The following is a 23,370-nucleotide window of genomic DNA, read 5'->3' on the forward strand; positions in this document are numbered from 1 at the left end:
GTGGCCTTGAATATCAACGTATGGGCTGGCTCCAGACCGCCAAGTTCGTTAAAAATGTCCCTGGCAGGGTGTCATTGGCAGACTTTCGGGGTTTCGGTTTGCTTTCTATTTGGAATCACCGCATCGCACAAGCCGTGTTTACTTGGAAGGAGAGGGGGCGGGAACCAAACCCACCGCTCCGCGCACACGCCTTTTTCTCACATTCCAGACTCGAGCTGATGTGTGTCAGCGCGACATGGGGCGGGGGGAGGGTTCTTTTCGGATGTTTCATTCGCCATCCGCACGTCACTCCCAAACTTTTCCTCCCTGCGCTCGGGGAGTCAGGTTGACGCGCCCTGGATGAGGGGCTCGAGGCGCGGGGCTGGGCGCGCTCCCGCGGACCCGGAGCCGAAGAGGCTCCCGGGCTGGACTCGGGCTTCTCAGGTACAAGTTGGGTGCCAGGCGCGGCGGCGGGGGCGGCGACGAGCCGCGGGTGGGTGTCTGGCTCCGGGCTCCGGCGCCCCTCCGCGTTCTGGCCGGGCAGCGCCGGGGGCGGCCCGGGCTGGGCGTAGGGAGTCCGGGCTGGCGGAGGCTGCGCGCAGCCTCACTCCCCGCGGCGCTCCCGGCGCGGCGGCAGCAGCGGCGGCGGCGGCGGCGACGGCCCAGGCAGACAATGAACTTGCGAGCGCGCGGAGCCGAGGCAGGTTTGGGCCCCGCGACCCTCGGCCCAGTCTCCCCGAGGCAACCGCGGCCCCCAGCCGAGGGCGTCCCCTCGCCGCCGGTTCTGGCCGCGCTCTGGGCGCCCCGCGCGCTGGGGACCCCGCGGGAAGGGTCGCACGCCCCCCTCCCCGCCTCGGGAAAATGCGGTCGGAGCTCGGGGACGGGGGACTCGGCGGCGGGGTGGTGGCGCTGCGGACAGCCGGAGGCCGGCGGGGGGCGCACGCCACGGGGCACGCACGGGGTGGCTGTCCAGGAGAACGACCCCAGGAGTCGGAATCGGGGCGGCGCGCTGCAGGCGGAGGACCGACGGACCGACAGATCGGTGCTTTCTCCTTAAGAGCGCGCTTTGGGTGGGGATGGGGGTGGGGGTGGGGATTCCCCAGCCTTGCGCTCCGCTTCCCGGCGCACTTCTGGGAAGTTTCCAGGCGCGGCCCGGGGCAGGTAGGTGTGCATCTGCCACTCTTTCCCGGACTCCGGTTCAGAACCGCCTCCTCGCCCCGGCTCCAGTCCTGCGGCCGCACAGGGAGGGGAGGCTTTGCGGGGGGGTTCCCAGGCGCCGAAGCCTGTGGGACCGGGTTCCGGGAGGGGGACCGCGGGGGCGGGCCTGGGAGGAGACGGGGGCGCGGCGAGGCCCGGGGCGGCCTGAACTTTTGGCCCCCGCTCCCTCTTCCTTCCTCCCCGCCCCCTGCCCCCTGCCCCCTCCCAGCGCCCCGCCGCAGCTCAGGAGGCGGTGTGACTCCGGAGTAGCCAGCGCTTCCCGGCTGCGGTGGCGGCGGCGGCGGCGGCGTTCCCGGCCGGCCTGGGCGCGGCGAGCCGAGCGCTGCAGGTCTGAGCCGAGTGGCGCGGCGGGGCGGCCGGGCGGTGGGGCTGCGGGGTGACGAAGCTGTGGGGAGCCGGGGTGGCAACGGCCCCTGCGCGGGGGCGACGCTGCCGATCGTGATGGAGCCCGAGTCTGTTGGGTTGTGTGTGCGGGTGGAGAGGACTCGGCGGCCGTGGGCGGATGGCGGGCGGCTCGTGGCGCAGTTGGCCCCCTTGGAGCCCCCTAGGATCTTGGGATGGAGGCGCCCGGGAGAAGGGAACCTCGCCTTTGGGGGAATGAATGAAGAGCTGTGGAAGCGCCTTCCGACTCCTCCGGGCGAACGGATTGGCCGGCGCGCGCGCTTGTGTGTGCGTGTGTGTTTAGGATTTGGAGCCTCCAGGGTCCTGGGCGCGGCTGCTTGACCGCCCCGTCGCGGTCCTGGTGCCCACGTTGCCCGTCCGCCCAGCGCCCGGGGTCGGCCCGCGGGGCTGGAGCGGCGGGTGTGGACTGAAGGCTGGGGCTCGGGTGCCGGCTGTAGCAGCTGGACGTCCGCGCCTCGAGCAGGGAGGTTCGAGAAGGAGGCGGCAAAGGCTGGGGCTGAGACTCGCTCCTCCGGCCCCCATTTTCCGGTTCCCCGAGGCCCTTCGCTGCATTCACGTAGGGTGAGTTGATGGCACGGAGTTCTGGGGAATGAGGTTGTATGTCCAGGAAGCCGCAGGACGCCCCGGCAAGGGATGTGGCGCGCTGTTCTGGAGGCTGAGCCGAGGGCTTCGCAGGGCCCCAGCTCCTCTTTATCAGCTGCGGTTCCTAAGAGGGCAGCCAGCCGATGTTGGAGCAGAAAGCAGCCCGGGGGCACGTGCACCCGCTGAGACGCCCAGGTGGAAACTGAGGCCTGGAGATTTGCCCCAAGTTCCTCTAGAACCTCGCACACCATTTTCCATGCCCAGCTTTCCTACTCCCGCCCCGCTTCCAAATGGTGCAAAATCAGGAACCCTTCCTTCTAGAACGTGGCACTTATTAATTTTACCAACTGTACGTTGAATCAGGCTGTCTTGAGGTACAAATCACATATGATTTTGTTCAAAATAGCATGGGCATAAAAATGCCTTTTTATTAGGTAGTTTTTAATCAAATACGTTTTTGTCTCTAATACTCCTGAAAGATTGGCAGGAAAATGTTTTCCTTGCCTCCTGCTGCATGCGGAAACTGAGCCAGCAAGGTGAAGCAGCTTGCCGTGGTCTCTCTCTCTCAGTGCATAGGTGCGTAGTTGAGCCAGAAGTGGAGCTGCAGGGCTCTTCTTCCCTCCCAGGTCCAGCTCCCCGGGAGAACCATTTCTAGGGCCCTCTGAGGGAAACTCAATAATGTTTTTGTGTTTTTTCTCTCTGGGTATTGTATGACTGCAGTGAGCAGGGTTAATTCATCCAGGATATTGCGTGTGGGAGGTGGAGAGGTGGGTTTGTCCATAGTGGATCCCACATGAGCCTTGCTTTTCTTTGATGGTTAGATGGCCAGGCATCCCAGCACTGTCACAGTGGCTGCCGTGAGGCCTCTGTGTCTGCACCTTTCTTCTCCTCTGTTGCTGCTGCCCCTGGCCAGAAGAGGTGAGGAATTTGATTTTCCGCTGGCCTGAAGGAGAGAAGATTAATCCCCGCATCTGGAAGAGGCTATGTTTACAGGAAAGTTTGGGAGAGGTTGGGAAGTGGACTCTGCTTATTTGGTGTCTGGAGAAAGAGCAGGAAAGAAACTCCAAGTCAACCAGCTGGGCCGCGGGAGCCCCAGGCTCTTGGAACCTGTGCTAGCAGAAGCTTTAGGTTAGGGCTGGGTTGTGATTAGACTGTGGTTGTCCAAGGCCACCTAGGGCCTGGCTGGAGGTGGCCTGGCTAGCATCTGCCTAGCATCTGCCGATGGCATGGCTAGCATCCGCATCCGGGCTAGCTCTAGGGGATGGGGAGAGGGGAGACACTCTGGGGATGCCCTGGGCAGGTGAGCACATGCCCTACCTAAGGAGGGCAGCTTTGGCTCAGCTCCAGACAGTTGGGGAAAAAAAAAAAAATCGACTTGACAGGTCTTGTTACTTTTCAAGAGAATTCTCGAGCCTGGACATTTAAGTGTGGGCTCCAGTACTACAAGTAGGGGGTGGGGTGAGTACTCTGCCAGGAGGTCTGAAGCTTGACATCTGGCCCTGTGTCTGTGTACTGGGGAGGGCATCCCACTGTCAGAGACATGTGACACCTGACAGGCCATGGGGATCGCATCTCCCCGAGGCCGAGGGACTGAGAATTGACGGGAGCCCGATGTGCCTGTGGCCATGTGCCCGGCTGTTTCAGGTGCTGTGTGTCATGCATCCATTCGATAGCTATTTGATGAATTCTTTTTTTTAAAATTTTATTTATTTATTTACTTGTACAGCAGGTTCTTATTAGTTATCTATTTTATACATATTAGTGTATATATGTCAATCGCAATCTCCCAGTTCATCCCACCACCACCACCCCTCCCCCCTTGGTGTGCATACATTTGTTCTCTACATCTGTGTCTCTATTTCTGCTTTGCAAAGCGATGAATTCTTGTCATGTGGAAAGAGACACCGTGCCTAAAACTTTTCATATAATTTCATTATCAAATAGTACACCATGATAAGACAGAGTCCCAGCCCTTGTAGGAAGGGAGCAGGAAAAAATGCCTGTACCTGATGGACAACTGAACAGCGAGCTGCGTTCAAAGGTGGGCAGGACAGTGAGGCAAGGAAAGAGAGAGGTGGGTTGTACAGGAGGAGTCTCCTTTTACTGATGTGGAAATTGAGGCTCGGAGCAGTGGGTCTGAAGTCACACAGCCCAGAAGTGGCAAGTCAGCCCAGGTCTCTGATTCTCCAGCTCCTGGGCCGGCTCTTTCATCCCACTCTGCTGGGCTGGAGCCTCTTGGAAACTCCTAGATGAATGGACATTCGCTGTGGTGGGGAGTTCTTGCTTCCTGTCCCTGTATCCAGACCCTGTCCTGGTCCCCAGGTCTCAGCAGGCCCTGGATTGCCAGGTGTCATTTGGGACGCATTTGTGTGAGAAAGGAGTTTCCTTAAATTCTAAAAACAGAAACTATTTTGAAACGTAGCTGGCCTGGGAGTGTCACTGTGTGAGCACTCTGTCACTGGGCATCTCTTCAGCAGCACGTGATTTAGAAGCGACACTTTCAGCCACTGGTGAGAACAGTGCATCCACCTGAAAGTCGGGATGCTCAGGTGATGTTGACTGAGTTCCGCCGGAACTGTGTTGCTTTGCTGTGAATCCAGAGCCTGTCTTCTCACTTAGCTAACGACGTACTGGGAGACTGTTTGGACTTGCACACGGTCTTTCGTTATTGTTCTCAAGTGCTGGGGTCTGATTTCCTTCCTGTGACGCTCATCCTTTAAAATGAAGCACTGGGACGAGATGATTTATGTGTAGACCCGTGTCTTCACAGCATGAAATGAAGCATAGAGGTGGCAGTTATCTACTGAGTATCCAGTCTCCATACCTAGGAAGAAAAGTAAAGGTTTTGTGTGGATTTGGGCCAATACAGAATATATATATTTTTTAAGTACGGGGGTTGGGGAGGAAGACATTTGGTCATAACAGCTGTCATTTGCTGGGCCCCTACTGATTCCCAGCTGGCCCTGTGCCAGCCAGGTCAGACAGGTGTCCTCCTTTGTCTCAATCAGAGGGCAGGGAGGCTCTTGGAGATCACAGGGAAGAAGCTTTCAGCCATCCGGATGTGCAGGAGCGAGGAGCACGGAATGGCAGTGGAGGAAGGAGGGAGATGAGGCTGGAGGTTGAGAAAAACAATCCTGGCTCTAGAAGGGGAAGGCGGGTGTGAATCAGCAAGTGGTAAGGGGCGGGGAGGTGGCAAAAGAAAGCAGGTTCCCAGTCTCTGCTGATTTCGAAACGGATGTACAGGAAACGCGAGCAGTCTCTTTCATCAGCAGCAGCTACATGCAGCATTTACGCCTTCTTCCAGGTGCAGGCCCAGGGCCAGGTGCGTGGGAGCTGAGAGGCTGCGCTCAGAGTAGTGGGCGAAGCAGAACTTGCGCAAGTCAGAGTTACACAGTGCTGCCCTGAGTGCGCAGGAGCCTGGGTTAGCGACTCTGACATTGGAGTGGTCTGGGGCGACGTCACCCCTGGCCTGAGAGCTGGGGTCCTATACATGACCATACCTGCCAGGCACTTAGAGTGGTGCCTGGCATACAGTAAGTGCTTAAGAAACATCGGCTTTTGTGGTATTCTTTAGCTCTAGAGCTCATAACCAGGGACGGGGGACGTCTCTGCTCTCTCTGAAACTGCACGTACAGTTTTTTATGTAGATGTGTATATTTCTTGGTGTGTGTGGGGGGGTGGAATTCTAGCATATTCTACCTCAGAGGGCTTCTCTGACACCCCGTAAGGCCAGGAGCCCCAGGACACATCGGGTTCTAGTCAGGCTGGTGGCTTCACCTCTCTGGGCTATTCTTCATCTGTGCCAAGAGGGGGCTGGATCCACAGTTGCCCTCTGGGATGCTTCCAGCGGAACGCTGTGGACAGGCTGTAGGTCAGTTTGGCTGTGCTCCCATGAGATGCGCTTAAGCCCAGGGCAGACCAGGAAATGGTGCTGGGGTGGCTGGCTTTTGAATGTTACATCTTGAGCACCACTGTAAGCTTCAGAGAGTCCTGAGCAGGTGTGTGTGTGTGGTGGGGGGTGCTTTTTGCCGGGGAAGGCTCTCCCTGACACCTATGCTACATTTCTAGAGATTGTCCTGGTCCAGACCTTTCAGGTCTCTGAAGAAAGTGAGGCTGGTAGATCCTCAAAAGCAGAGAGTATCATTATAATGGAAACCTGGACACTTTCCAGAATTGTGTTTGTGATAAAAATATTGAAACAGGCGGCCTAGTTACCCAGGTGCCTGGAAAATACCCCAACATGGGCAAATAATTAGATTACACGGCAGGCACAATTGTTTTTTCCAGTGATATGCGGGAACCTGGTGGTTTCACGTCTTCTCTTGAAATGGAGTATGTGCTTGCTGGCCCTTTATGCTCCCTGTGGTCGAAAACATAGTGGAGTGGCCTCTGAGGGGGAAAGGGCCTGAGAGTTGGCCATTCTATCCCTCTCGGGGCAGCCCTGGATCTTGGGGGAAGTTGTGTCCCACTCTGCGGTGCCCTTGTAGGAGCTGCCCCAAGGGCCAGGGCCCATGGCACATTTGCTGTGATGTTAGAAGGTGCATTTCAGAGTCTGAGAGGTCTGTGAAGGTGTGTTATTTTCTCACCCCTTGTTGAAAGGGGTCTGGGCAGCTCTGTCTGCCCTTTGTGACACACGCTAACTGACTCGGGCTGGATGAAGTAAGTTCGGCCAGCACCTTCATTTTCCAATCAACCAAACGTTTGGTGCCCATCATGCGGATGTTCTTTTAGCCTGGGTGTTGAATCCTGTATAGACCCTTGGAGGTGGTGGGGTGAGCCTGGGCACCACGTTGACCTGTGTTTGATCATGACCCTGGGCAAGTGGTTTAATCTCCTTGTGCCTCGGTTTCCTCATCTGTAAAGTGGGGTTAATAATCTCTACCTTGTCCTTGTAGTGTAGTTTGAGTACCAGTAGTACAAGTTAGGGTTCAAGGGAGCTCCCCAAACTGAATCCCTCTTTCCTGGCCAAGTTCTGAACCTACTGAGAGAGAGGGGAGGAGAGAGATGGGTGGAGGTAAAAATGCAAGGTTTGTTCCCGACTGAAGTAGACATAGTAGAATGTGATTGGACCGGTGGGCACGTGGGCATCGCAATCCTCAAGTGAGGAGTGGGCAGTTAGGCCGGCTGACCTCCCCTGGGTCACAGGTCGAGTGGGAAAGCGGCAGCCTCTCCCTGGGGCAGCCCCCTTCCTCCACAGCGCAGCCAGCAGGGGGCAGTGCCTGCTCTGTGTGGGAAGAGGCAAGGCCAGGCTACCTATGTCTAGTTCCTCCTCGCACACTCCTGGGATAGGGGTGGATGGACACCACCAGGTGTAGACACAAGTGGTGGTACACAGGTGGCGCTCTCTCCACGAGGAAGGAAACATCAGGAGTGGGCAAGAAGATACCCCCCATCCCCCACCCCACCTCCACACACAGCAAATAATAAGTACTTAGCCCAGGGCCTGACCCACGGGGGGGCGGGGGCGGGGGTTTGGGGCTGGCACATGGCACCTATTAGGCATAAGCTGATAAGGGCAGCATTAGATATGCAGTTGATAAGGATATTGAGGGGGACATTGCGATTAGGAAGTGAGCCTGTTAACCAGGCCTTGTTATCTGCAGAGCATGGCAGTGATTAGCCAGATTGAGATAATGATTAGCCTTTGTAATACACATGTAATTTACAAGGCTGGGGGTGCCCGCGGAGCCACTGGCTGGCTGGCAGCCTGGTAGCCTGAGTGGGAGAGCCTTTTCTGCCTCCTCTTGGTTCTCCCTCCTGGTTCATCCCAGAGGGGAGCTGTGGATCCAGCCCCCTCTTTGCATGGCCTGAACCTTCATCATCCCCCTGCCCCCACTCCCATCACCACCTTCGGGAAGCTTTGCCAGTAATTCTTACCATCTCTCCATATCCTCCCATCCAGGTGTTACCATCCTCCTCTGAGCGTCTGCAATTCTACGCTATTGAACTCGACCTACTTTATACCACGTTCTTTCTAGTTTTCCTGGGTGTGGTCCACTCACCCAGGCCCAGCAAGCCTCTCAAGGATGAGGAGGCTGTCTGGGGGCCCACTCAGTCACGAGAGACTGTCATGTGTTGAATTAATGCATCAAAAGCCAGCTAGTCCTGGAGAAAGGGCTGTGATGGATTTCATGTGGGCCCCTGGGTATGCCCCCAGAAGACAGAAAAGTATCCCCAATTTGGCAGCATGGTGCAGGAGAGTTAATGCTTGTCACTAAATTTCTGAAGGAGTCAAGAGCCTAATGTAATAACCTTGGATTTCCTGACACTAGATTTTTGGGCTATTAACAGGTAGTGACCACAGTTTTTCGTGTCTTGAGAGTCTTGGGGATAAACGTTATGGAATTTTGCTTGGTATTTCAGAAATAGAAGCAGGAGCCATTTACTCAGGATAGAAATGTGGAGGCCGTCAGTGTTTCTTATGGCCAGTATAAATAGCTTGTCTTTAAGTTCCATGCTCCTTTGTTTGGAATGTAAATATTTGCATTAAAAATATAAAGTATGTCCTGGCGTGTATTTATAGGGACCATAATTTCCAAACCAAAAATCAGACTGTTGGTCTACAGAGGATTACTGCCTCTGATTCATGAACCTGTTTATATAAAGTCTTCCAAATGTACACACACAGAACCGTATTTGCTTTGTGCACGTAAGGGATCTCCAGGATTACAAGAAAGCAGAGTTGCCCCGGGGAATTGGGCCAAGTAGTTGGGTTTCCCGACAGACACTTATGATCACGCTGTCTGTTAAGTTGCAACCACCCCGGGCAGGGCGAAGTTTTGGCCCAGGTCCCGTGGGACCGGCTGGCTTCTCTGTCCTCAGTTTCCTAGACATCCAGGTGGGAGTTGGCCGCAGCTGGCTCATCTCTGGGTCATGTCACCAGACACCTGATTTCAGAATTGCTGTTGCTGTAGGAAGATGTGAGAAGAAGGCGGGGATGGGTGTTCTTTCCGCCATCTCGTTTCTGGTTCAAGGATGAAGTCTGAGGGCCCCTGGAGGATGTCCTCCTCCATCAGATTCTTGGGGCCGTTTAGCTTTTTAATTTTCCATGAAGAAAAGTGCAGATTTGTCAGACATTTGCTGGAGGCAGGATATCACCACTTATTTGGTCTCTGCCCTCTTCTTTGGAATGAGAGATTGGGGGCTGCAGTCGGGCTGGGCCAGGGCCTCTGCGCCTGGCACTGTGTGTGTGTGTGTGTGTGTGTGTGTGTGTGTGTTGGGTGGGTGGGTTTATTCTCGAAACTCCCTGTTGGCAGCCCTCAATGGAAAGCCTCTCTCCAGAGTCTCAACACATACAGAGTGGGGGGATGTCTGGTCTGTTGGAGAGGGCCAACCTAGTCCATAAGCCAGCCCTGAATCCAGGCTCATCCCCTGCCTGGAAACCTCCCTATCATCACAGCGTGAAGGACAAATGAGTGGGGACCCAGGGGGGTCTTGGCAGGGCCGGGGACCCCAGCTCTGACCTCTGTTTGCCTGCTACCAGGACCTCCTTTGTCTGGCATCCCAGCCAGCCCAGGGCCCTTCTCTCTGGTGGGACCAACACCTCCTCTCCCACTGGGCACTGTTGCCTTAGGACTGGGACTCGGTTTGGGGGTAGCAGGACTCCTCCTCTGTCTTGCAAAGGGCATGGTGTCCTGGCTATAGGAGTTTCAAGCATCTTTCTGCTTGGGGTCCCAGGATGCTGAACCCCACCCCGGGGAGGAAGTAAAGCAGGGTGGTGGTCTGAGGGGAGGGGCGTGGAGAGCTGAGTTGTAGGCCCACGCTGCCTGTGTACCATCCAGCATTAAGCACTAAACTTCCCCTGTTTGCCTCTTGCTTTGACCCATCAGTATTTCTTGTCTGAAAGAAACACCGTCTGGGCTTAGAGATGGTGCGTCCTTAGGGAGGACCATCTTCCTGTGTACCTGGGTGTTCTTGAACCGTGGGAAGCTCACGATTGCCTTTTCTTTGGTCATCTGTAGCCTGACCTTCACTGGTGGGACCTTCCCTTATTCTGTCACAATTCTCTATAAAGATAATAGTTCCAGGAAGGCCCCATCCAACCCCACTTCAGGCCAGTAATCCAAGCGCACTATTTTGAAAGTCAGAGGAAATAGCTGCTTTTAGGACATGTTGAACTTGGCTAAGAAAGTTATCAGCAGCACTAAATGAGAGGATGAAAGAAGGCTCCGATTAATGAAAGTGGGATCAGCCTGATATCTGTGTTGCCCTAACGTTGAAAAGCTGTTTATACCTGCTCTGTAGCAGTTTCTGTGAGAAATTAGATATGGAAAGATACACAAAAGGGAAGAGTGACCTTAACAAATGTGGCCTCTTTATTGGAAATAGCTTCCAGGAAAAAAAAAAAAATCTTTTGCCCATGGGTCGACAGCTGAAAATCCATGGATCTTTTGCATTGTTCACAATTTGGCTCAGAGAAGAAAAATGATGTATTGGAAAGTAGATGAAACCTCAGTTGCCATTTATATGGTAGAAAATAAATTTGCTTTTGGCTGTTAAAACTGAAGCAAATCAATAGAAAAATGCAGGCCTGCCCACTTTTAAGTCAGCAGTTTCTTTTTTTCTGTGTGTGTGTGGGGGTTTATGTACCTTTGGATCAGTTATGAAGGTATAGGATTGTTTAGGGAGACGTGTGTGTGTGTGTGTGTGTGTGTGTATTTATGTGTATATATATTTATTTTACGAAGTTCTCATCTGATTTTTTTAATTTGAATTTTATTTCTTTTATTTTTTTATACAGCAGATTCTTATTAGTTATCTATTGTGTACATATTAGTGTATATATGTCAATCCCAATCTCCCAAATCATGCAACAGACTTTTTTGCCCATTCAGCCTGTCCTTTTTTTGTTGTTTTGTTTTGTGGTACGCGGGCCTCTCACTGCTGTGGCCTCTCCTGTTATGGAGCACAGGCTCCGGACACACAGGCTCAGCGGCCATGGCTCACGGGCCCAGCCGCTCCGTGGCATGTGGGATCTTCCCGGACCAGGGCACGAACCGGTGTCCCCTGCATCGGCAGGCAGACTCTCAACCACTGCGCCACCAGGGAAGCCCCTCATTTACTTTTTTTTTTTTTTTTGCGTTACATGGGCCTCTCACTGTTGTGGCCTCTCCCGTTGCGGAGCACAGGCTCCGGACGCACAGGCTCAACAGCCATGGCTCACGGGCCCAGCTGCTCCGCGGCATGTGGGATCTTCCCAGACCGGGGCACGAACCCGTGTCCCCTGCATCGGCAGGCGGACTCTCAACCACTGCGCCACCAGGGAAGCCCTCTCATTTACTTTTTTATATGCTTTTTCCCTGGCCCTAGAGAAGGCTTGATTCTCAGATGAGGTTCTGATCCCCACCTGAACTGTCTGAATTTTAGAGTTTGGAAAGGGCTTCAGGGAAACATAGTCTAGCCCCATTTTGTAGATGGGGAAACCGAAGCCCAGAGAGGCCACACAGAGTCAGGACTGAATCTGGGTTTTCAGAGTCAGTCCAGTTACCCTGAACGTTTTCCCTGAGTGCTTAGTAAAACCACAGGTCACCCTCTTGATTGGCTGGGGACAATAAACACAGGCTGGTTGGGTGGACAGACGGTGACCGCCTGGCCCAAGCCCACTATTCTAATCCCCTTTGATCTGCAAAGGCCCCAGAACAACTCATCCTCCACCAGCTGCCAAACGAGAACTGCAGCTCGTGGCTCCTGGCGCCAGTGCCTCCTGAGTCCTTCCCCTGCAGCTACGGGAGGCCAGCGCTTATCCGGAGAGTAATTAAATTAGGAACCAATTCAGAGAATGAAATTTTATCTGATCTGGCCAAGCCCATAAACAAGGGGCTGTGATTGTGACTCCAGGGTACATTATAAAGTTGTTTTTTAAAGAGTTAGGCTGGACCACAGCAAGGAAGGAAATGTGCGGGACCTGCGGGCAGCTCTCCCGGGTGGGTGTGTTGCAAGGGCTGGGGGTGCATCCCGGGGTGCTGAGCTGAATCCCCAGACTAGCTTTTGTTTTTTCCTTTTTTTTTTCTAGTTTTATTGAGATATAATTGACATATAACATTGTATTAAAGTGTACAACATAATGATTTGATATGTGTTTATATTGCAAAATGATCACCACGATAGGCTTAGCTGACATCCATCCCCTCACGTAGTTGCAATTTTTTTTCTTGTGATGAGAACTTTTAAGATTTACTCTCAGCAACTTTCAAAAACACAATACAGTATTGTTAACTATAGTCACCATGCTGTACATTAGATTCCCCAGAACTTATGTATCTTATAACTGGAAGTTTGTACCTGTTGACCCCTTCACTCATTTCCCCTCCCCTCAGCCTTCCCTGCCCCGCAACAACCACCAGTCTGTTGTCTGGACCTTATCCTTCAGCCTCGCTCTAGCTCTTGGTTGTCTCTCTCTTTTTTTTTTTTGAATTTTATATTATTTATTTTTTTATACAGCAGGTCCTTATTAGTCATCGATTTTATACACATCAGTGTATATATGTCAATCCCAATTGCCCGATTCATCACACCCCGCCCCGCCACAGACTAGCTTTTTTTTTTTTTTTTTAAAGAAGATGTTGGGGGTAGGAGTTTATTATTTATTTATTTTATTTTTGCTGTGTTGGGTCTTCGTTTCTGTGCGAGGGCTTTCTCTAGTTGTGGCAAGCGGGGCCACTCTTCATCGTGGTGCGCGGGCCTCTCACTACCGCGGCCTCTCTTGTTGCGGAGCACAGGCTCCAGACGCGCAGGCTCAGTAGTTGTGGCTCACGGGCCCAGTTGCTCCGCGGCACGTGGGATCCTCCCAGACCAGGGCTCGAACCCGTGTCCCCTGCATTAGCAGACAGATTCTCAACCACTGCGCCACCAGGGAAGCCCCCTAGCTTTTGTTTTGTGACTGCAGTGTTCTCCATGCTTAGGAAAGCTCACCTGCTGAGATCCTCCTGGATACATTTCACGCTGTTATCACTGACCTCTACAACTGTGATCAGAAGGAAACTTGGCAGGAGGCTCCTTGACTCTAAATCCAGGGTGCCACATCAGAACTCCTATGGGGCGTTTCGAAAGAAATATGCATGCTCCAGTCCTACATGAGTTCTTCAGGGGTTGGCCCAGGGCATCTGTGTGTGTGTGCTCCTGTGTGCTCACATGTGCTCACGTTCGTACGTGGGTGCGTGTGTTAAGCTCTTTAGTTAAGATGGAACGTAGCAGTGATTGTAATTGTTCTCGTGAGGAGGATTTCCAGTCCTTCCATGGCACAGATGGGGGACAGATAATCTGCAGAGATCTCAGGAGTGAGCCTCTTCTGTCCGCAGTCTGTCCTCAACGGTGACTCTCTTGGGGTTTCTTGATCAGATTCCCTGGATGTAACTAACATACATGTTCCATCACTGCAGCGTCTGTGGGATTTTAGCTCTGGTTTCCTTCTCTGCATGAATGGCCCAGCCAGAGACCCAGGAGTCTCCTTGGCCCTTAGCTGGTCAGTGCAGGAATTACCTCCTTTCCCTCTCTGCCACTAGAAAGTTATTTGTCCCTTTAGGGGAGGAGGTGTGTCTCACTCAAGGTTATATCCCCAGAACCCAGCCCATGGGAAAGAATGATTGGATGGATGGACAAATGGATGAAAGGAGGAAAGGCAAGAATACATCGATTGATTGAAAACCTCGACCCACAGTGCGGAAACGGCAAGGGTCTTACCGGTCGTCTGGGTTGTTTTCCTGTCCTGCTCACCCCCCTTTTCCAGCTGGAGAAACTGAGACCTGCGGGGGTGAAATGACTTGCCCCTGATCTTTCAACTTCGTTAACGAAGACCATTTGAGAGCCTGACCCTTCATCTTCAACTCTTCTGACTCAGGCTCTGCACCCCCTTTAAGAGCCACCCTCCAGTGATTGAGGGCCTACTGTGTGCCCAGTGCTGTCCTAGGAGCTGGGAATCCAGCAGTAATTAGACGGACAGGGTCCCTGCACTCACAGAGTGTATATTCTCATGGATGAGTTCACGAATATCAGAGAACAGACAATAATAAGTGCTATGGGATGGGAAGTGACTGTCTGGGTGATCGGAGAAGGCCTTTCCAGAAAGGTGACATCTAAGCTGATTCTTGAATGACAAGAAGGCACCACTGTCTGCAGCTCGGGAAGAGCAACCCAGGCAGAGGGAACAGCCAATGCCAAGATCCGAGGAGGGGATAAGTTGATGGGATGGGATCAGGTAGGCTTGGGAGAGCTGGTCAGAGGACTTGGTTTATAGCACCCTTGGGTTGATGCCTGTTGTTTTCTGTTCTACATCCCCCGAATTTTCCTTTACAGCTTCGCTTTCTGACTGGTCTCATCTCTGGGTGAAGAACACTTGTCGCATGCTGGCTGGCCCACAGCTGCTGCAGTTTCAAAAAGCAGGGCTAGTGAGAAGCAAAGAAAACCCCCATCCTCCTTGTCCTCTCACTTAGGGTTTGAGAACAGAAGTTATTTTTATGTAAGCACATGCTTGACGGGGGAAGTCTTGGGTGGGCAGCTGAAACCACACTCATAAAAACAAGACTGAAATAGTCTGTGAAATCCCAAAGGTGAGCATGTGGCTGTTCACTTGATTTCGGTGACAGCTCCAGACAGCCCACTTCGGGGAGAGGGAACCCTTTGGAGGGGGGACCAGGGCGTAACAAACTCCCGTGCTGGTGTGGCCCCTGCCTTGAGCATTGCTTTCTTCCCCTGGCCTTGACCGAGTCCCATCCCTCCCTCAGGACTTGACTTCCTGCTGTATGCTCTCACGTGGAGGTTTTTCCTCCCTTCCATGGCTACCCCCAGATGTTTTGACATGTTGAAGACTTGCCAAGAGTCCCCTTAATCTTTTGGCGATCCTAGATTCTGCCTCATTTTATTTTTGCTTTTTATTTTGAAATAATTTTAGACTCACAAGAAGTTGCAAAAATAATACAGAGTTTCTACGTACTCTTCAACCAGCTTCCCCCAATGATAACATCTTACATAACCATAGAACATTATCAAAACCAGGAAATTGACATGGGTACAATACCATCACTAAGCTGCAGACCTTATTCTGCTGCCATCTAATTTTATTAAACCTAGGGACCCACAGCACTTTGGAAGCATTTTAGAATTTCATGAACTTCAGAGTTGTCATTTATCTTTTAGATTGTTTTTGGGTTCCTTCCAACTGGCCATCAGTTAAAATTAGTTTTGATCAGATCAAAACAAATTCTGGAAGACCCACAGTTTATGTATTTCATGTCTCCGTGTGCCCACATGGTGCTTTGTAGGTGCCTCATCCCTGGGGTGTGCACACAGATAGCCTTCTTCCCTAGATCTGGGAGATTCTCAGAGGTAAAGAACCTATAATATAAAGAACAGTTTGGTGAAATAGAACACAGGACAGGGAATTGAGAAACTTGAGTTGTGATAATAGTAACCCACATTTCGGTACTTAGTATGTCCTAGACTTTACATTATTCCATTTACCCTCAGCAACCTTTGAAACAGACATGATTCACACCCCCATTTTACAGATGTGAAAACTGAGGCTAGAGAGGGTCACGCTGCCCAGGTTTTGGTAGCTTATGAATGATAGTATTGAGACTTGAACCCAGGCAGTCTGACTTTAGAGGTTGCTGGCTCTTACCTTGTAGGGCTGCCCTCATTTTTTCAGGCCATTGCATCTCTGGTCCCAGTTCTCACTGACTGCTCTATGTCCTGGGGCTGCTTACTTGACTTCTCTGAGCCTCTTTCCTCACCTGCAACACGAGGGGCTTGGCTGAGAAGATGTCATGTCCCTTCTGTCTTTGAGTGCAGTTGGTTTTACTGGTGAAAACAGTTATATCAGTAGAGGAAGAAACACTCCAAAGAGCTGAGTGAAATTTCTACCCTGTCCCTTGTAGGGACTTTTAAGGTTGGGAAGATTTCTGCTGCCTAATTTGGTTTGATGGGAACCTCAATTCCAATTGAATTATGCTCTGGTGTATTAATTAAACCATCTACAAACTGATTTCTTAAAGATGCAAAATCCCCATGCATTGTGCTGTGTCTGAACCCCCTACATTCAGCTCTGGGTCAGAGTGATGCTTGTAATAACCAGAAGGTGTTGTGTGAAGCTGCTTACGGTCAGCCTCATGGACTGCATTAATTGTGAGATGCCACCAGAACGTGATGTGAGGACGTTATCAGCAGATACGTAGTTGATTTTGCATCCTCCGCAAAGGAAGGTTAAAATGAAGCTTGTTGGTAAATGGTATTTAAACCTCGTTGTCTGCGGACGAGTTGTAAAAACTAACAGAGCAGAGCGCTTGTGGAAGGGCTTAATTTTTTTTTTCAGATTGTGGAATGAGTTCATCCCTCAACTAAGGTAAAGATTTTCCCATTTAAAGGGGCTGGAAGAGCGTAAGCTTCAGGTTGTAAATTTCACAGGCGGGGCCTCCACTTGAGTGCCTCTGAGATGGCTAGACTCTGGGATGGCTTTGTAATCACATTAGCTTGATAAATGAAAGGTCCCCGTAGTTTTAAAATCGTCAGGCCGAGCTGCATTAGAAAAGATGCTGTTATAGACCAGAGTTATGATAAACAGGCTCATGGAAACTGATTTTGCTAATTTCACTCCTGGTATAGTATGGAAGATTCTGATTCTGCAGTGACCCTGGAAAGGTCTCTACTTAAACCAATGATGGGATTAAACCCAGGGTGTAATGCCATTTCCAAGTATTCATTTGTACTTTAGCTGTTACATGTACCAGGAATAAGAGAAGCTCTCTGGATATGATTTCTCTCTCCGTTTAAACCTGACTGTATTCCTCTTTCGGTATCTCCAGAACTGGCTCTATAATTTGCAGGCCTTAGTACAACATGAAAATGCAAACCCCTCATGAAAAAATTATTAAGAACTTCAAAATGGGGACAGTAGAGCATTAAACTAAGTGCGGGGTCCTTCTGGGCACTGGGCCCTGTGTGACTGCATGGGTTTCAGCCCTTGGAGCTGTCCCTGGGCACCTTGTATCATGCTCATCCTAGACCACCTGGACCTGTAGCAACTTGTGTGAACAGTAGGTTGTAAGCATCAGGGGGACTGGGCTGTGGCCACGTCACCCAGGTGTGCTCTGCGGGCTCTGGCAGGGTTCTTGACCCCTGTACATGCTTAGGAGAGATTTGCTGAGCTGAGTCGGTTCACGGAGGGATTGTCCTGGTCTGCTGGTGGGATTTTATATGGCTTTCTCAGGAATCTGGAAAAATCCACCTTTAGACTCTTCAGAATGGACAGGTACAAGGACCAAAATTCCTACTGTCTGACAGCTCAGCTTGCAGAAGAATACAAAACCCTTCTAGATTTTGTGTGTGTGCATGTGTGTGTGTGTGTGTATAAAGCCAGTGATTTTTCACTGCAGAATATTAAAGGCTGACAAAATCCAGCACCTCGCAATGGTTAATGTGTTTTTCTGTTTGTAACCCTGTGCCTCGGTCCCTAGAGGGCCAGCTCCATCCTATCTTGGCTTTCATCTCTGGTGTCCACTGCTTGGGCTCTGCCTTCCCAGCTGAGTGGAAGGCCTCTGGAGAGGTCCAGGATCTCAGGACCAGTGTAGGTCACCTCGTCCTTTCCCAACCCTGGAGAGAGCCAGTGTGCAAAGTCGGGGGGTGGGAGGGGGCGGACAGCGCATCTTGGCGAGGAAACAGACTCCAGCGCCTGAAGCATCCCTCCTCTGGAGCAAGTGGCTTCAGGGCTTGGAAGGCCCGGTTCTTCTTTGTGTTAAGTCTTTGTTCTCTCCCGCGTGTTGAGCTGGGACTTGTACAGGCTCAGCGGGTGCCTCTTTTCTCTTAGAAGCCGGTGGAGAAGCGGAAAGTAGCATCCAGGGCTGCCTGCCAAAGAGAGGGGAGGTTCCAGCAGAGGAGAGCCGGGACTTGCAGGTTTTAAATTGGAACCGGTGATCTTGAATGAGGATTAAAGTTATTTTTTATTGGGGGAGGAGCTTGGGGGCTGCTCTGCTCAGAATCCCTAAGGAAAGCTCTTCAGAGGCACGTCTCGGGGGAGTTACTGTGGACTGCCACTGGATTCCCCGCCTTTTGTTCTCAGTTTGTACAGAGGTCACTGGGGGTGTGAGCTCAAAGGGAGCCGGGACGCTGTGCTCTCCTTTCATTGTCGCAAGCTGATGGGTCTGAATGGGGCTGTGATGCTTGAAGAAAGAAAGAAACCGTCTTTTATACATCTCCTGGCTGGGGAGAGATTGCTGGTCGGGAATCGGGTGGTTCTGGAGGCCATAGCTGCCCTTGCTGAGCCCAGGACTGTCTGTGGTACCTGGGTGTCCGGATTCAGGCCCTCCCTTTCAAGGCTACACTCAGCCAGCACTTAACTTTCTCAGGAAATGACAAGTTATAGTACCTTGGTGTGCAAACGAAAGCTGGTTTTATTTATTTTCCCTGTGAAGACATCTGCAATCACTGTTTTTATTTTGAAAAGAAAAATAATGGGAAAAAAACCTATAATATTTTTATTACCTGGTGCGGGAGTCTTATATAATTTAAATAATATGTTGGGTTTAAAGCTATCGGGGAAAAAAATCTTGATGCATAAACCAAAAGAGAGAGAGAGAGAGAGAGAGAGAGAGAGAGAGAGAGAGACATGAAAAGATGAATATGCAAACAACCTCTCCCCTCTGCAAAACCTCACAAACGCCGAAGCGGCTGGGATCTTGTCTGTGGTGTCCACCCACCGTGTCCCGTGCCTAGGCCAGCTGCACTGAGTGGACCCTGTTAATGAATGAATGAATCGGGTGCTGGATCCCTGTTCCGGCCTGCGAGTTGGCCTTCTTGGACAATGGCCTCAAATGGAAGGAAACTATAAAGATACAAGAAAATAATACTATCATGTTTGAGACACTGTGGTCAGTGATTAACCTAAGTCGGTCTCCCCTCCAGCCCTGAGGGGTAGATAAAGCTCAGAGAGGTTTGGTAACTTGCCCAGGGTCAACCAGCTGGCAGTGGCTGGGCTGAGATTTGATTCTAGGACTTGCCCCACGGCTGCACACCACTCTTTCTACAGGAGATGTCAAGGAGAGGGACAAAGAACATTGATGGACAGCCAAGTGTTGGGAATGCCTTGGTGTCCCCTCTCTGAGCCTTAACCCACAGATGGATACAGACAAGGAAATAAACATCGGCTGCTGGGAGCCGGTGGTGACTAAGACATGCCCAGCCCCTGCGCTCATGGAGCTTGGGTTCTATTGGGTGGACGAGGTACAAAAACTGAGTCAAATGATTATTTAATTTCAACTGTGATGAGTGCCAGGGGGAGACGAGGGGGGCAGGGGTGATATGTGAGCGTGCCTGTTGGTGCATTGAGCCAGCGTGACCAGGGAGGCGTCAGAGAGTTCCAGGGAATGACGGAGGAAACTTGGAGGAGACTGGGGCACCAAGGAAGCTCTGAGCCCGGAGGGGAGGGAGGGAAGGTCCTAGAAGGGCTCCTGGAGGGGCAGAGTCTGTGATGTCAGGTGAGTGACAGGGGTGGTTGTGGTGAGCTCGAGGCACATGCATCCCAGGGAGGTGCCAGGACCTGGGGTTCTCTCTCTTCAAGGTTCAGAATGTGGGGACTTCCCTGGCGGTCCAGTGGTTAGGGCTCCATTCTTCCACTGCACGGGACACGGGTTCGATCCCTGGTCAGGGAACTAAGATCCCACAGCCGCACAGTGCAGCTAAAAAAAAAAAAAAAAAAGTTGAGAATGTGGTGGGCTTCTGGTTCCTGGGCACTAGATTGATTCCAACTCAACCCAGGATCAAAGAGCGAGTTCCTTTCCCTGGGGGCCCAGCAGGAAAGCTAGGGTTTGCTGTTGATCTAGCAGCTTCTGCCCCAGAACTTCTTCTATGGAAAGTGGCAAAAAGAATACATGAGAGCCAGCCCTCTTAAGCCCGCACTTCAGACCTCACGCCTGCCGGGGTGTGCCCGGCCTGCAGGTGGCTGCCAAGCTGAGCTGGCCACGTGACGTGGCCCGGGAGGACCGGGGCTTGTCGGCCTCCTTGCCCAGCCCACCCTGGAGGGAGCCCTTTAAGACCCTGGAAACCCTTTGAACCTGGGAACTGGAAGTCATTATCCTCTGGACTGTGAGCTGGGTCCTAAAATCAGCCCTGAGTGGTTATGAGCGGAGGTGACTTTGGTTTGGTGCCTCTGAAAGGAAAAGGGGGTCGATCTGATGGGAGGACATTGCCCTTTGCAAGGCCAGAGAGCTGGATTGCATGGGCGCTTTCACGCCCGCGTCAAATTGCCTGCGTGCCCTTTGCTTCTTTTCTTGGTTTCTTATGGGGCAGAAACCTACCACCGCCCATTCTAACTTTCTTTCCTTTATGAACTTTTTTCCCCCATGGTGTGTAACAGACCTAATTAGAGAGCACCTGCCAAATGCTTACAGCTCGATGCATTTGCATAAACAGAACTCACCGGTGCAACCGGCACCTCGGGCAAGTGTGTCAACAGCACCCCAGAAGCCCCCAGTCAGGGGAGATCACCATCCTGATCCCCACGGCCTCTGCTGGTTTCGCCTGTTCTTTGTACTTTATAGAAACGGAACTATGTGGAATGTTCTCTTTTGTGTCTAGTTTCTTGCACTCAGTACTACGTTTGTGAGATTCTTTCCTGGTATTGCTTGTGGCTTTAGTTTGGCCTTAGAGCGGGGGCTCTGAGCATCCTAATTCTAGTACATGCCTTTGATCAGCATTGGGATCGTTTCTGTGGGGCACATACCTAGGAGTAGAATTGCTGGTCTTTGGGAATCAGTGTGCTCAGCGTCAGTAGGTGTGGCTAGTTTTCCAAGCTATTGTATCAAATACGATTCCCACCAGCAGTGTGTGAGTCTCCTGAAAGATGAAATAAGAGCCTGGAAGAAACATGCCGTGAGACTGACTCCCGTTTACCCCCTGCTCCATGCTCCCCCAAACCCCTGGGGATAACTGCTGACTATTCCTCAGGTTTGCATTGAATGGATAAACTGGGAACTGAGTAGAGAATCCCTATGATGCCCCAGAGAGATGTCCATCCCTACTGGGATTCTGCACCCCATGGTCACGTTTCACTTGGAGCCAGTCTTCGTGCCTGAACCTGGGAATGGGGATTTGTTGGTGTCTGGGAAGAGCCCAGAATCCAGCATTTAGTCACTGCCCTTTGGGGTGTCTGCTTGCATTGAAGTAGAGCCTCCAGGCTGATCCTTGAGATGAAAGTGGCTGGCCTGGGGTTCCTCCCTTCTGGAGCGGGGGGCGGGGGAAGGGGCTACCACCACGCAGAAAGATTTTATTTGCACATCAATCCAGTCCCAGAACCAACTGGTTCTGCACACTCCCTCCTTTTGTGGAGACTGACTGGCCAGATTTTCCCACCCCATGTTCAAGGTGGGGAAAGAGCTTTTCCTTCCCCCACGGCTGATGTTCAGGCTGACTGGGGGTCCAGAGCAGTGAGAAGAGGCAGCTGGCATTTCCTGAGCGTCCCTGTGTGTTGACAAGAGCTTTGGGCATAGGTAAGTTGGTGTCCCTGATATGCACAGGAAAAAAGTCAAGGAGAAAAGACTCTGCCCCTGAGTGCAGGGCCAGCCCTGGCTGAGTTCCAAGGTGTGTGGGCTGTCCTGGCTCCGTCAGATTCCAGACTCACACAATGGCCGTGACTGGATAAGGGAGTATTGGAAAGAAGGAAAATCTGTGGCCATTGGCTTGAGGCTTAAAAGTCACCTGGGGTGATTGCCCACCTACCTCCCCCTGCCTGCAGTAGATTCTGCAGATCGGGGGCAGGGGTGGAAGCTGTGTTTTTTTGGTTTTTTTTTTTTTTTTAACATCTTTATTGGAGTATAATTGCTTTACAATGGTGTGTTAGTTTCTGCTGTATAACAGAGTGAACCAGCTATACATATACATATATCCCCATGTCTCCTCCCTCTTGCGGAAGCTGTGTTTTATCTAGTACCCTAGGAGTCTTACATCAATTTTGGGAAACGGCGATTTCCCAGTGCCTTTAGTTGGGAGTCCAGGTAAGGAGAGGAATGAAGGAAGTAAGAAACAGCCCTCACCCTCAAGAAGCTCTTGTCTTGAGCAGTAGAAATTTCTGGGACAGTGGAGATACTCTGTATCCGTGCTGCCTGGGCTGGTAACATGAGCCACACGTGGCCAATGAGCACTTGAAATGTGACTAGTTTCGGTTCCACTGAGGAACCGAAATTGTGAATTGTGTTTACTTTTAGTTAATTTAAATTTAAAAACATATACGCAGTTCAGTTATTGGAAAACTTTTAAGAATGTTTGGAGCATCTTGGGCATGTACCTCTCCATTTTCAACTGTAAGTTTTATAAAATCTATATACAGATCAAGTACTTCCAATGAAAATTTAGCATCCAAATTGAGATGTGCTGTAAGTAGAAAGTACAGGACTTCCCTGGTGGCACAGTGGTTAAGAATCCACCTGCCAATGCAGGGAAGATGGGTCCAAGCCCTGGTCCGGGAAGTTCCCACATGCCGCAGAGCAACTAAGCCCATGCGCCACAACTACCGAGCCTGTGCTCTAGAGCCCACAAGCCCCAACTACTGAGCCGGCATGCCACAACTACTGAAGCCACCACAGTGAGAAGCCTGCACACCGCGACGAAGAGCAGCCCTCGCTCGCTGCAACCAGAGAAAGCCCGCGTGCAGCAACAAAGACCCAACGCAGCCAAAAATAAATAAATAAATAAACAGATAGATAAATAAAAAAAGAAAGTACACACTGGATTTTGAAGACTTAGCATGAAAAGAAATAATGTAAGCCGCATAGCACAGGGAGATCAGCTCGGTGCTTTGTGTCCATCTAGAGGGGTGGGATAGGGAGGGTGGAAGGGAGGGAGACGCAAGAGGGAGGAGATATGGGGATATATGTATATGTATAGCTGATTCACTTTGTTCTACAGCAGAAACTAACACACCATTGTCAAGCAATTATACTCCAATAAAGATGTTAAAAAATCATGTAAACTACATCATTAATAACTGTTGTACTGTATACACGTTGAAATGATAATATTTTGGATATATTGGGTTGAATAAAATATATGGAAATGAACTTCATATGGAACATTTACACTTGGGTGTGAGGCTCATGTTCTCTTTCTTGGGCACCGCTGCTCTGGGGGGTCTCCCTGTCCTTCCTGGGCTTTGAGCCAGAGGACCAGGGAACAGGAGAAGATGAGTGCCGCCCCTCCTGTCCCCCCACT

General features: G+C 51.5%; 1 protein-coding gene across 7 annotated transcripts in view; it reads left to right on the top strand.

The window, feature by feature from the left end:
* The first annotated feature begins 321 nt into the window (after positions 1-321).
* The window catches only part of CHST15 (carbohydrate sulfotransferase 15), a 99,384-nt gene continuing 76,335 nt past the window's right edge, over positions 322-23,370 (top strand). For 6 of the 7 annotated variants that reach the window (XR_014016607.1, XR_014016608.1, XR_014016609.1 and 3 more), the window contains exon 1: positions 322-423. The gene's annotated coding sequence lies outside the window, so the exon portion shown is untranslated. Of the gene's footprint in view, positions 424-1,458; positions 1,526-23,370 lie in introns of those variants that run through there. The other variant, XR_014016611.1, reaches the window with a different exon arrangement.

Source organism: Mesoplodon bidens, assembly GCF_964165515.1.
Source record: "Mesoplodon bidens genome assembly, chromosome: 1".
NCBI classification, from domain to species: domain Eukaryota; kingdom Metazoa; phylum Chordata; class Mammalia; order Artiodactyla; family Ziphiidae; genus Mesoplodon; species Mesoplodon bidens.